This window comes from Festucalex cinctus, chromosome 10 (genome assembly GCF_051991245.1).
Source record: "Festucalex cinctus isolate MCC-2025b chromosome 10, RoL_Fcin_1.0, whole genome shotgun sequence".
Taxonomy (NCBI): Eukaryota; Metazoa; Chordata; class Actinopteri; order Syngnathiformes; family Syngnathidae; genus Festucalex; species Festucalex cinctus.
The window spans coordinates 16,942,153-16,955,345 of NC_135420.1; the positions used below are offsets into that span (position 1 = coordinate 16,942,153).

Genomic DNA, 13,193 nt, shown 5'->3' on the forward strand with positions numbered 1-13,193 from the left:
TCACACACAATGGTTGGAAACGTCCAAAGTCAGTTCACAACAAACACAAGATCATTCAAAACAATGTTATTACTCAACCAAGTGTCAAGCTGTTATTTTGACCTTGGGGCAATCAAACATTTGTGCGAGTCACAGGCTGCACAGCTTTATGAACTTCCACTTTATGTACATTTCGCAGCAGGTCACTAACCTGGGAGGCTACGTCGGGTAAAAGCCTACACTACCTTCCCTTTTCACTGTACATCTGTTTTTCCCGCTTCATCTTTCCTGGTATAGCACATTCTCACACAAAATCACCTTCTCATTTAGCTCCTCCAGTGCCTCCCATTCCACCCCCCGCTGGTCACCCCCCTTTAGTCCCCACCACAGAACATTTGGAACTATTCCTCTAACTCAGTCCAGATGCCAGGTTGCACTGAGGAGAGCAGAAGAATATAGCCTTGAATTGAATGTGTTCTCCAAAAAAGGCCATTTCATTGTTTTAATTCAATTTCATACTGCCAACAAGGGCCAACAACAAATTATGAAATCCAATATGAGCACTCTAGGCTCCCTGCAGCAATGTGACGCTCACATGCAAATTCTCACCTTACTACAGGTAGGTCTGCCTTTCAATCACGTCAATGCAGCTGGCCATAAAAGGTGGTGACATTTTCAGTCACTGATGAGCTGAAACCATGCAATTAATGCAACAGCATGAGATACACCAATCCTGGGAGACCTTTGCATGTTGGACTTAATTGAATCCAGACAGCAATGCTCATTCAGTGTGGTTGGTTTGGAATTCCATGTAGGCTGGTGGTGGTAAGATTAAACTTTTCCAGGTCACTCTTGCCATGTTGGGTTTAATTAAAAAAAAAACTAAGAAGTTTAAATGTAGTCATTATAAAACCTCCAAACACTAGTGTGATAGGTTTTAAAGTGACACCACTTCCATCCGGTCCAATATGATCAAACCTAACAAACAGGATCCCAGACAAAATAAGGAGCACCTGCAGGCACAACTCGGGAAAAGCGGAAAAGGAAGAGTATTATTGTACTCACTCACTCATGTAGGCTACTCTGTGTTAAGAACACTTCCGACACATGCATCCATTGTGCTGCCAGCATGGCCACAGGAGTGCATAAGCTTGAAAGAAAAGGCTATACACAAACCAATGCAAAGTCTGCATCGAGTCTGCACCATTTTACAACAATTTGTTGATTGTATCACCGGTGTAACAAATACGGCAGTAAATCATTTGAAATTGTTGAGTTTGACTGTGTTCAATTTTTTAAATGCGTTATAACATCACCAGACTATTGAAAATGATGTTAGGAAAATGTGTTTACAAACTTGAAATGCTTTTAAAATGGTCAGGAATACATTAGACACATTCTGGTTCATCTGCACTGGGCATGTGTATCAATTATAAAATAACATTGAATGGGGTCCTTCATCAAACACATTATGCATTTTAAATCGTACATGCAATGCTTCAACAAAACAAAGAGATGTGTCTGCTACATGATTTGAATTTTTTGTTCCTCCCTACACACATTGCTCACATCTTGTCACCAGTCTCTTTCACCTAACCCAGACATCCTGTAGGGTTTCTGACAAATGAGTTATTCATCAGTGACCTGAGACTACACAGAAAAAAAAAAACAGAGCAAAGACAAACAGAACAGAGTCCAGTCTACAGAGAGCCCAAAGCCAAGCTCCATTGCTATTCCATCTCTTCAAACCTCTGCTGATCTCACCTATACTTTCACCATCTGTGCTTTTGTCTGCTCTTGTGTTTGGTCACCCTCCACAACCTGTGAGGCATTCATAAAGAAAAGCGAGACAGTTCAAACCTTGAAGATCTCGTCCAACAAAATGTCTTTAAAACAAACATTAGAATCAAATCACCCTCCATGTACCGCTCCAGGAGTTTAATGGAAACCAGGTCCTCTTAAACCAATGTTACATCTATGTCTGGTAAGGCTACAATTATTTACAAAAGGCAGTTATGTCACCTATGGTGGCATGACAATCAAGAGGTGAATAAAGACACAAATGACGGTTGTTATAGAGCATCTCATTGGAACTTCAAATGCACGCACTAGCACTCATTTGCACTGCCTAATCAATACAATTTGACAGTGGCCATCACAGCGCGACACCAATGCAGAGTAAGAGCAATCCTAGCCGGAGGGCAGAGGGTGGTCACTGTCCACCTCTCTGATAATAATCCCGAGCCAAGGGACAGAATCAGTAACAGCAGAGAGGGTGGAGGGGGATGGAATAGCTCTCACTCAGTCATCATTAGAGCCATGTTTCCACCCGGTAGTAAAGTAAGCCATGTTTCCACCAAGTGGTGAAGTTCATGTTGGGTCCCCACATAATAGTTTTGAATGGCAGACAAGATTCTGAACTGACTTGTGTTTTTGAATTATGTGTACTATAGGTGTTTGTCAGGTGACATCAAAGCAGCAAGAGTATTAGTATTACTATGATTTAATTAATTTATTCATTATTTTATGGAACAAATATTCACTATACTAAATCCCCTCCTCCATTAGTTTCTCAAACTGGAGTAGTAGGACAATAATTTACAACAAATATATTTTTTAAACGTGATGGTGGCGAGAATAAGTGGGCAGTGAGCTTGTCTTTGTAGTAAAAGGTAAACCGTTGTGTGCAGCCAGTTCATAGCTGTAAAAATGGCAATGACTGCCAATTAAATTGACACTACTTTCATGATCTTAGCGTCAACTACAAAAAAAAACAACTAGTCATTCAAGTGCCACCATATATCATTAGCATTATATAATGACATGTAAAGCATGTAATGTGACATTAATAGAACCCATCCATCCATTTTCCAAAACATCCACCATAACGTACTTTTTCCATAGTCGGATAATGTTATTTGTCCTCAGAATTTGGCAAATAGCCACCTAGGGTCAAATCTAGTCTGGATGCTCGTCATATCCTTGTGAAACAGCTGAATGTATGTATAAATGGAAATGGTATGTTAGTTATCCAGCGCTTACATCATGGACAGTGAGACGCTTGTGGACATTCCAAGCTCTGGTTGCCATAACAGTCGCTTCCTGTTTAAATCATTTCAGGTCATCCAAAATACTGTAAAATCAACAGCTAGAAGAACAAAGCCACTTCCAAACTATCATTATAAGAGAACAGTTATTTTAGGTTTCATTTAGACACCTACTTACAGTATATCTCTTGCATTTAACGGTAAAGCAAGTGTATCAAAAAACAGCTTGAACATGATTCTAAATGCTTCATTAAATCCGAATGTTGGCTGTCTTGTTTTGGTTACATTTTGTGTTCCATTACAGACGGATGCCTTTTGTACTTTAATTTTTTTTTTTATATTGGTTAAATCTCTGCTTGGATTACAAGTTACAACAGTGCCTGTAATCACCACCTAAACAACCCACCATGGGAAGGAAAATCAGTGTGATCGCAATCAAGCCTTTGATCGCGAGCATCTCAACCTGATATGTGTAAAAATCAAGTGAAGAATGAGGCGCTGTAAGTAGGCCATCGTCAAACAGTTGGCCTTTTCCTCACTTACACCCTATCATTACAGCTGAGTCTATTTATAAAGACCATAAATTTGGTTGGCCACACAGACAGTGCCAAGTTACCAAGGAGTTTGAGGAATTGATGACTTTACAGCCTCACAGCCTCGCTTAGTGATTTTTCTGACCACTTTTGCTCTCCATCTGCTCCAGTGTGTAAAAGAGAACAGGTCATAGTAGCCCCACACTACACAGCTCATTTGCCAGTTTTCTCCAAAGTGAAAGCCCCTTTCTTCCAACGAAGAAAGGCGGACCTTGGAGAACACACAAAAGCACACACTGGTGGCACATTTCTCCTTCCTGACCTCCATCTTTCCGTTCATCTGCTACTCTGTGCTCATATGCTGAACACATTTTTGTGTCAGAGTCAATGACATCATTTGTAAATTACACTATGACCTATCGGAGTTTGTTCTTCACTGGATTGAAACTATCAGCACATAAGATTTTGCATTGTGGATTCTGCTAATCCAATCCACCAGAAGCAGCAGCATGAGATAATTCTTGTAAAGAGACACAGTTTGTATTGCTGTTATCCAAATATCTTCCTTATGAGCGCATTGGCAAAACAAGAAAATAAAAACAAGTCTCAACACGCCAAAAATATTTTGCCAAGTTCTTTGCTAACGGCCTTTCCCTTCTCTTCATGTCGTAAAAATAATGTTTAGGCCTCATGTAGTTTTTGTTTATTTCAATTACTTTGCAATTTATCCCAGACATACAAAAAAAAAAATCTATCTACCTGCACTATAAAAGTATGCAGATCGAACACCACAATGCATCACACATCAACTATTGGTTATGATATATTACAAACACACATCACATATACAAAGTAGGTCCTCAGTTTATGACGGTCATGACATATGAGGCATCGGAGTTACAAATGGCAAGCAATGAGCTAGTTTACACAACAGCGTAAGAATGCACACTCAGTTACAGACATTCTGGTTTATTGTTCGTTTTATATTCTACAGCCTTGATTTTTTTTTCTCATACAAATATTTACAGTATTTACTGTATGCCTTTAATGTATTGCTGCACTAGCCTTCAGACCTGCGCACAGATGTAGTTATGTCACCACAATAAGAAGGAAACTCTGACATTAAACTCCGGACCTCCTGTACACATTATTTAAGCATTCATGCATGCATTTTATCAATGGTTTAATTATTGAGCGCAGACCGCGTTTTGTCATAATAGTGTAAGAGAAGCCATTATTAAAGAATGATTGTGTCTACACTACCAAGGCACTTTTAAGAAAACATTTATTTTTGAAAGACGAATCAATTAAGGCCGCAATATGAAGGGTGGTTGCAGATGCCCTTCACCCATCTCAATTGACATTCTTAGCTTTCATCCATCCATCCATTTTCTTGACCGCTTATTCCTCACAAGGGTCGCGGGGGCTGCTGGCGCCTATCTCAGCTGGCTTCTTAGCTTTCACTTCTCTGTCAAATTAGAAAAACACTGCCAATTTGTGCCACATGGAGATGCAGTTTATGTTATGCCATGTTGACACTTATCAAGCTTACAAAATGTGAACAAGTTCCAAATAAAGGGTGCAGAAGCAGACGTATGCTATGCATATAAAACCAATGTATTCTGGTCGTATGTTCTACCAAATAAACTATTCAGATGGAATAAACCTTCCTTAGTAATGTATATTGATGAGGATGTTTTACATCCCCACGGATGAGCGGACTAGTTTACAGTAGAGATACACCAACCTAATAAATGGATCTGCAGTGTCTTCCATTACAGAGGTAACCTACATCAGCTAAACACAGCACAGCAGCTGCACACAGCGAGAAGGCATGCTGTTCAGAGACTAATTAGAAATCACAGTGCGGCTGCTAACCTGCTCCTCTATCCTTGTTCTGACAAAGAGCTTGATGTCGCACATTTGAAGGAAATAAAACAATTTGTCAACAACAACAACAACAACAACAACAACAACAACAACATCTCAAAGATGGTGTTGTGCTAACCATGTTGATGGCAAAAGTGGAACAGTCACTTCCATATGCATTTCTTACATTTTTATTTTTTTTATTTTTTTATTTTTTAACATGGAAGTCAGAAAAGCGCATCCAATAGGGCTGATCCTGCACACACACACATACGCACAAAGGAGCATATTCAGCAATAGTACGTGACCTAATTTCTCCACATTAAATAACCAATTTTTCACGCTTTCAAGTAAACATAGCAGATAATGAAAACACCTGTTCTGCTTTCCGTCAACTAAGTGCAAATACAGTATCTAGTAGGACTGCACGATATTAGAAAATCATGCGATAAGGTTTCTGAATATAGCAATAGATATTGCGATAGTTAATGTGTATCTAAAGAAACAATTTTATTATCTAATGAAAAAAAATACATTTTTGTTCATGTAGCAAAACAGGCAAACTCAATATAATCTTAATTAATTGTAATGACCTCTCGATAATGTTCAACTATTGGATGGTGGTGCACATTTTAGTTAGCGGCTGACTGGTGAAATTCAGATAAAAGCATACAATTCCATATGAAACTTATTGCATGTCTTTGCGATATGCACATTGCATGAGCCAATATCGCAATATGGATATTTTTTCGATATATTGTGTATAGTATGTAGACCATAACAATATGCTAACTTAAAAAGCTGCTGTAATGTCTTTCTTGTCTCACTACTTCATTATTGATTTTTAAATATTTTGTAATGTTATGACTATGAGAACAGTGGAAGTTTAGTGTAAAAGAACCAATGTTACACAACATTTTCAGAAAAAATGTAGCCATTAAGTAGACCAAAAAAAAAAAAAAAATTCACGCAGTTGTTGTATGTTATGCTTCATACAACTAAGTGAGCATCCAAAAAATTAACTATACACAAAAGTTGTTTTGCTTTTTGCTTGGCTTTTTAAATTGATACTTGATTAAGTGAGCCATTTTTCAGCAGTAAAAAGTTAATATTTTGTCCAGAATTAATTTGATAACTTCATTATTTTTCATGTACAATTAATGCCTTTAGGCGGCACGGTAGTCGAGTGGTTAGCACGTCCGCTTCCCAGTTCTGAGGTCTCCGGTTCGAGTCCAGGCTCGGACCGTCCTGGGTGGAGTTTGCATGTTCTCCCCGTGCCCGCGTGGGTCTTCTCCGGGTACTCCGGTCTCCTCCCACATTTCAAAGACATGCATGGCAGGTTAATTGGGCGCTCCGAATTCTCCCGAGGTGTGCGTGTGAGTGTGGATGGTTGTTCGTCTCTGTGTGCCCTGCGATTGGTTGGCAACCAGTCCAGGGTGTCCCCCGCCTACTGCCCAGAGCCAGCTGAGATAGGCGCCAGCAGCCCCCGCGACCCTTGTGAGGAATAAGCGGTCAAGAAAATGGATGGATGGATGGAATTAATGCCTTTAAAAACATTTTTTTCCACTTGCTGTCGACTGAAGATGACATCACCTGTGCTGAGGAAGTATGTTACGACCAATCATGGCTCACCTGTTTTCTGAGTTTGGTCAGCAAATATTACACTATTTAATCATGCCGGTCTGATTATTTTTCATGTAAAATTGGATTCAAAATATGAATGAATTAAGGCCGCCCTGCATCCCCAACTGTGTCCGAGCTTAACACATAACCATAACACACAGGGTAAAGCTCAAACTGGTTTGATTAAAGATTCAAGATTCTGTTGAAATCATGTAAGAGACATCAGAAATTAGGCATATCTGTGGCTGTTGACCAATTATCTATTCATCCCCAGCCACACAGAATTGTATCTGCCAGGATGTGTGGACCAACTGAAGCTCAACGCCCTCCCCCCATCTTATCTGCAGCCCCTTATCATCTCTGCAGCCAGAACCGACCATTATTAGTAAGACACCATATGGCTCTTTTTGCTCAAAAACATGGGGGAAAAAAGCTGCTCAGTGGACTGCCTGAGTGAAAAGAAACACTTTAAAAATATGGTGTGGAAAGAGGAAAGGCTTCTTGAAACCTCGAAGGCTAGAAGGTGTTGAAATGCGACTCTTCAGTGGGGGAAAACTGAACCTGTGATAAACCAGTTAAAAATTATGTAAGGCTTAGCTGATAAATGGACTGTTTTAATATACTGCTATACTTACACCACAAGGTGCACAAAGCGCTTTACAAAGCCTCACATTCACCTAAAGGCCATCATGCTCGGTCGGTACTTTCAAGAATGACATGGACAATTTACCGGCTGTTCGCTTAGCAAAATACAAATGCCTAACCTTGCCAGAAAGCTGAATTCTCGCGGTATTTGTTCACAAACTCTACGAGAATCCATCTTGTACTGCTCCCGCTGATCCGTTCGCAACCGACCTTTTTTTTTTTTTTTTTTTTTTTTTTTTTTGGGTTGGACTAATCAGGCGTTGTTTAGGGCGGGACATGCAGCTGTGACGAAACCAGGACGCGCCGATGCCGGGGAAAACAAACCTAACAGACAAATGGACCCTGCCGTTTCCTTGTTGAATGTTGAACACGAGAGGCGCTTTGTGCATTTTTATCTGGTAAAGAAGGCTCTTGGCAGACCATGTTTTCTGAGAAGCACCAATAATGGGAGATTTATTGGCAGGTTTCTCGTCATTTTTCATGAGCGTCTTTAGCCATTATACATTCAGCTAGATGCTATTCAGATTAGCATCATTGGCATGATAAAAAATAGGTGGTAATATTGAACTGAGGAGCACTAACTGTATTTCCTATCTTGTAGTCAGCCCAGTTTCCTGTTCTATGTCCATCAATACACAGTCAGCACTGGTAACTCTGCCGTGGGGCGATTGGCAGACATCTCACGTAACGTCACGCATGATGATTTTTGAGGCAATTTCTTTCCAGTGAAATAGCCCATGTCAAGCGTTCCATCTTGAGAAAATCCTTTAATTGCAACAAGCTTCATTTTGAGATCTTTCATGAGCTTGACAACCCCAAATCAAGCGATTCAAAGAAGCTGTTCTGGAACATGTGAACAAGGGTTCTAGGAAAATATCATTTTAGACCAAGCTAAAACAAAGCAACGGAAAAAGTAAAGAAAGATGGTGATGATCTAGTAAAGCAAAGTGCATGTGTGTGTGTGTGTAATTGTAATGTTCCTGCTTATGATTTCTTTTTTCCACCATCAGGACATTAGTCATCATGAAAGTGCTTGGTCCTGCAGCTTACAGTATATGGAACCACATTTGTTTTGGCCTGTTGTGCGTCTTAGAATCAAAAAAGCCTTTGGAAAAAACTGCAGCGCTTAATCTTGAATGTAAACAACGCACCTGGGATAAAGACGGTGTAAATAGACTAAAGCTAGGGACGGGCAATCATTTAACGCGTCAGTGGAAATTACTTTTAATCAACCTAAACATAAGCATGGTTCAATTGAGTGATGATAGACATTTTTAGGGCTGTGCATGGATGTCAATGCCAACAGTTAAAACCACATTCGTTTAATTTGGAACACATGGGGCACAAACATGAATGCATGTGCACATCAATAATAAATGCCTTTTCAATAATAAATACCTTCTGACACAATAAAATTAGTCAAAACATGTTAAAACATCACTTTGCCCAAAAACACTACAACACACAAAAGTCCCTGAATTATAAATTTATGATGGTAAAGTATTACATTTCTGCACATCCTCCAATAATTGATTGATATGTATCATCGCTTTCAGGCGGAAAAACTCGACATTCAAATCTGGTCAATCTCATATTTTCTCAGAAATTTAAACTAATGGACAGTCCCTACAAGGTCTGTATTTATACAAATGATGAATCAACCTTAAGTGTTGAAATAGCTTGAGAGCAGATCTCTCTTGGACACTTCAACTGCAGAAGTGTCACATAATGCCACCTTTCTTAACTCAGCGGGAACTTTGCTGCATTATGTCACCTCAAGATTGAAGTTCTGTGTGATTTATTTAGACAAAAACGAATTAAAGTAGTTAAGTTAGATACACTACATTTTAATAGGCCTGTTTATTTTTGTTTTCAAACCAATAGCTGTGATACTTCGTTACAGAAAGGAAGTTTATCAGCCATGAAGATAAGTTAGCATTCAGTTGACGACATACCCGTACCATTCTAATCAATGACTGCATAATAATAAAAAATTAGGCATTTTATACCAAATTGAATTAGCAATAAAACATGATTATGGATATGTGTTCTTCTGATATTGGTGTGCAACAAAATATGATAGCAATATAAAGGTATAATACCAAATATAATAATGCAGTGCTTGGTAACTAAAGCTAGATTTTTTATTTATATTTTTTAATATAATGTCCTTGAAAAAGTAGCAGTTTTAGAGATGCCAGGACTCTGCCTGAGTGACAATTCATAAAATGTATGATAGAGTGGATTGGTGTTTAAATCATTTACTCAATGAAGGCACATGTAGAAGTAACGCACTTATTGGACGAACCATATTTGTAAAAATGCATTTTAAGACAACACTCTGTGATTAGCATAGCTAGCATGTCCTAAAATAATAATAATAATAATAATAATAATAATAATAATAATAATAATAATAATAATAATAATAAATCTAACTGGCATTGTTGGTCTCTTTTTTTCCCTCATCGTGCTAAACTTTTATTTATGCTGTGTCCATTTATGTATACACCTTGTGCTGTCATATACATTGTGCTGTTATGATATGAATTGTACTAGATCACCCTTGAAAAAGAGACCTTTGTCTTAATGTGTTTGATTTTCTGGTTAAATGATGGTTATGATTTATTGACATGTGCCTCACAGTTCCAAGTATGAATGGTTGTTTTATATGTGCCATGTGAGTGACTGGCAACCAGGCCACCTGGGATAAGCTTCCAGCTCACCCACGACCCTAATAAGGGCAAGTACTAGAGCTGGACAAGTCATCAATATTTTATCATCATTTCAATTTTAGCTTCTCAGAATCATACCAACAATGTTTCACGACACCCCAATTGGAGTTCACTGTAAAACTAAAAACACACAACAAAAAGAATTACCGGTACACATATTTTACATTTAAACACAACGTGCACTTCATTTTGAAAACATCACCATCTTATTGCCAACAGTCAATGAGAAAAACCCTTTGACAAGCAACCAAAAATTAGCCTTAGAATTTCAAGTTACTAGATGGATTTACCTTCAAATAAATATTCACAGGAAGGATAATAATAATACAACAGGCATATCTTACTCCTTATATTAGTGTGAATAAGTTATATTAATAAAGTTCAATCACAACTGTCAGTTCAACTCTTTATCTTAAAAATGTCTCATTCATTGCCAACTCTCCCAGTTAGCATGAGTCTTTGACATTATATAGCAACAGCCAATGGCAGTGAATGAGAGTATAAATAATGTATCTTCTCAGTGCATGTACCACACCACACTTCCCCTTATTGTTTTCTATTGCTATAAGTTTAATATATAAGTTACTGTTGTTGAATAGATTTTTTTTTAAACATTATTTGACTGCATAAGTATCAGCATCGTTGTAGTGTTTTGTTATTATTGTTCGAACCATCTTTTGTCATATTTTTACTTCTTGTACAGCACTTTGTATGGCGCTATGGCTGTTTTTAAAGTGATCTATTACATTGAGTTGACTTAAGTTTAAAAAATCAATGAATAATCATGTTTATTAATCGTGATTCAATATTAGTCAAAACAATCATATCCCCCCCCCCCCCCCCCATAATCACCCAGCTCCTATACAAATTGGATGGATAATTATGTTTTGGTTCTGCCATGAATAAATAATGACCAACTGGAATACAGAATTCCTTTCTTTGTTGTTTACCTGTACCACCATACAACCAATATTGTAGGAGCCCAGTCAGCAAACGTGTATTAGTGTAATTATGCCCAATCACTGCATGTGGCACTTTATGCTCACTTCGGGGAAAATTTGGTGTGTTACAGGACATTATCCAATTTTCTTGATTGGCCAAAACAGTATTTATTTGCTACACATGATGAATTGTTGTTCACGTATGCCAGGCATAACAGTCAAATGCTCTCTTTCACTTTTAGAACTGTATATTCATGATTTATTTTTTTCTATTATATTTTTGTGGCATTTTCGTCTGGAGGAGTGCCGTGAGATTTTTCCCAAGTGTGCAAGGTTGGGAAACACTGTATCGGTGTGTTAGTCACTTTTTCCCCCCACCGTCTGGGAACCTAGTTGAGCAACAAGTTGGGACAGATAAAGATAACCCGTGCACACATCGCCAAGATGCTAGCATGCGTGTCACTGACTGAGCAAACATGTTCACCCAAGTTATATGTAATGACAGTTTTGACTTCACAGGAGTCAGTGCAGTAGTGTAGGCTGCATTTTATTACTTCCCCTTGCTGCTCTGTCACTACACTGACCGAGTGCCATTTATAAACGTCCACATGCTTCCAGGCTGGCTTTCTTCAAAATTCAAGTTCCAAACAATTGTGTCATACCGAGCCAACGTAGAATGAAACGTGAACGTACCTTTCCTCGCTGCTTGTCCCATTGTGTTGCTCTTCACTGTACTCCCCACTTTGCTTTCAATCCGCCTTGGGAGTCCGTGGGGGGCTAACAACGCCGAAAATGGACAAAGATGCGACAACGAGCTTGAAACCCGCGCGGAAACAAGAATAAAACGAGCCGAGAAAAAAAAAGTACCTTCCTCGTGCGCTAGGCGACACAATGAAGTGGCGTCTCTGGGGTAAAAAGGTGTTCAAAAGCACATTCGTCGCAGGGGAAATGGACCGGTTACTGGTCGGCTAACCAGCTAGCCTGCCGCCACTTCCTTTCTTTTCTGCCTTAATAACAGCAGCCAGGCTGAGAGAAGCGGTGGAGAAAAAAAAAAGTTGAGGGTGGAGGTGGGGGGTTGGAGGTTGCGTTCAACGAGGGCGCGCTGTTGCGTTCCAAAGTACTGCTATGGGACAACATTGCCCCCTACAGCATGTACACTAGTGGTGCGGCCTACAAGCAAGCAACGTCGAGTCGAAGCATTGCAAAGCAATGGTATGAGCTACAGCGCCCCCTACAGCATTAAAAAGCAAGTTACTGATTTTACAAAAACGTTTGTGGAGTTGTTTGATATCCTTGATATCCAGATTGACCGTGAGCTGTAAACATTTAGGTATTTTTTTTGGTGAACTTTTCGTATCCCTGGCATGTTATAGTTTTTGTTTCACTTTTTTTTATGTTTAATTAATAATTTGTTCGTTCCGTGTATTGTGAAATTGGTGGTAAGAAAAGCTATTTTAACTTCTAAATTGTATAAATGTTAATTAAAAAAAAAAAAAAAAAGGAGAAAAAAAAGTACAGAAAAACCACCACTAGGGCCACTTTTGGCTTACTATAGTTAGCAATTCTGTGCTGCAGCACCACTAGGCCCAACTAGTCGGCTCATGCTCGAGAACATATAATCTATACAATGATGTTTTCTTTTTTTATTTCCTGTTACTACTATTCTTGTACTATTCTTTCCCCTTTGTAGGAGTAATAAAGGTTTCAAATTCAATATACTGAAATCAATTGTAGCCTAAATCCCTTTTCACACTGTCTTTAGTAGAGCCCATTCAATTGTGTATGCGTTTTGGAGAAAATTGTTTGATTTGAGAGCAAGCT

At 38.8% G+C, this 13,193-nt stretch overlaps 1 protein-coding gene across 9 annotated transcripts in view; it reads right to left on the reverse strand.

Annotated features, from left to right (window-relative positions):
* LOC144026719 (myosin IXB) overlaps window positions 1-12,420 on the reverse strand; it is a 51,084-nt gene extending 38,664 nt beyond the window's left edge. For 8 of the 9 annotated variants that reach the window (XM_077533655.1, XM_077533653.1, XM_077533659.1 and 5 more), the window contains exon 1: window positions 12,066-12,420. The gene's annotated coding sequence lies outside the window, so the exon portion shown is untranslated. The remainder of the gene's footprint in view (window positions 1-12,065) is intronic. The other variant, XM_077533651.1, reaches the window with a different exon arrangement.
* Between the last annotated feature and the right edge of the window lie 773 nt (window positions 12,421-13,193).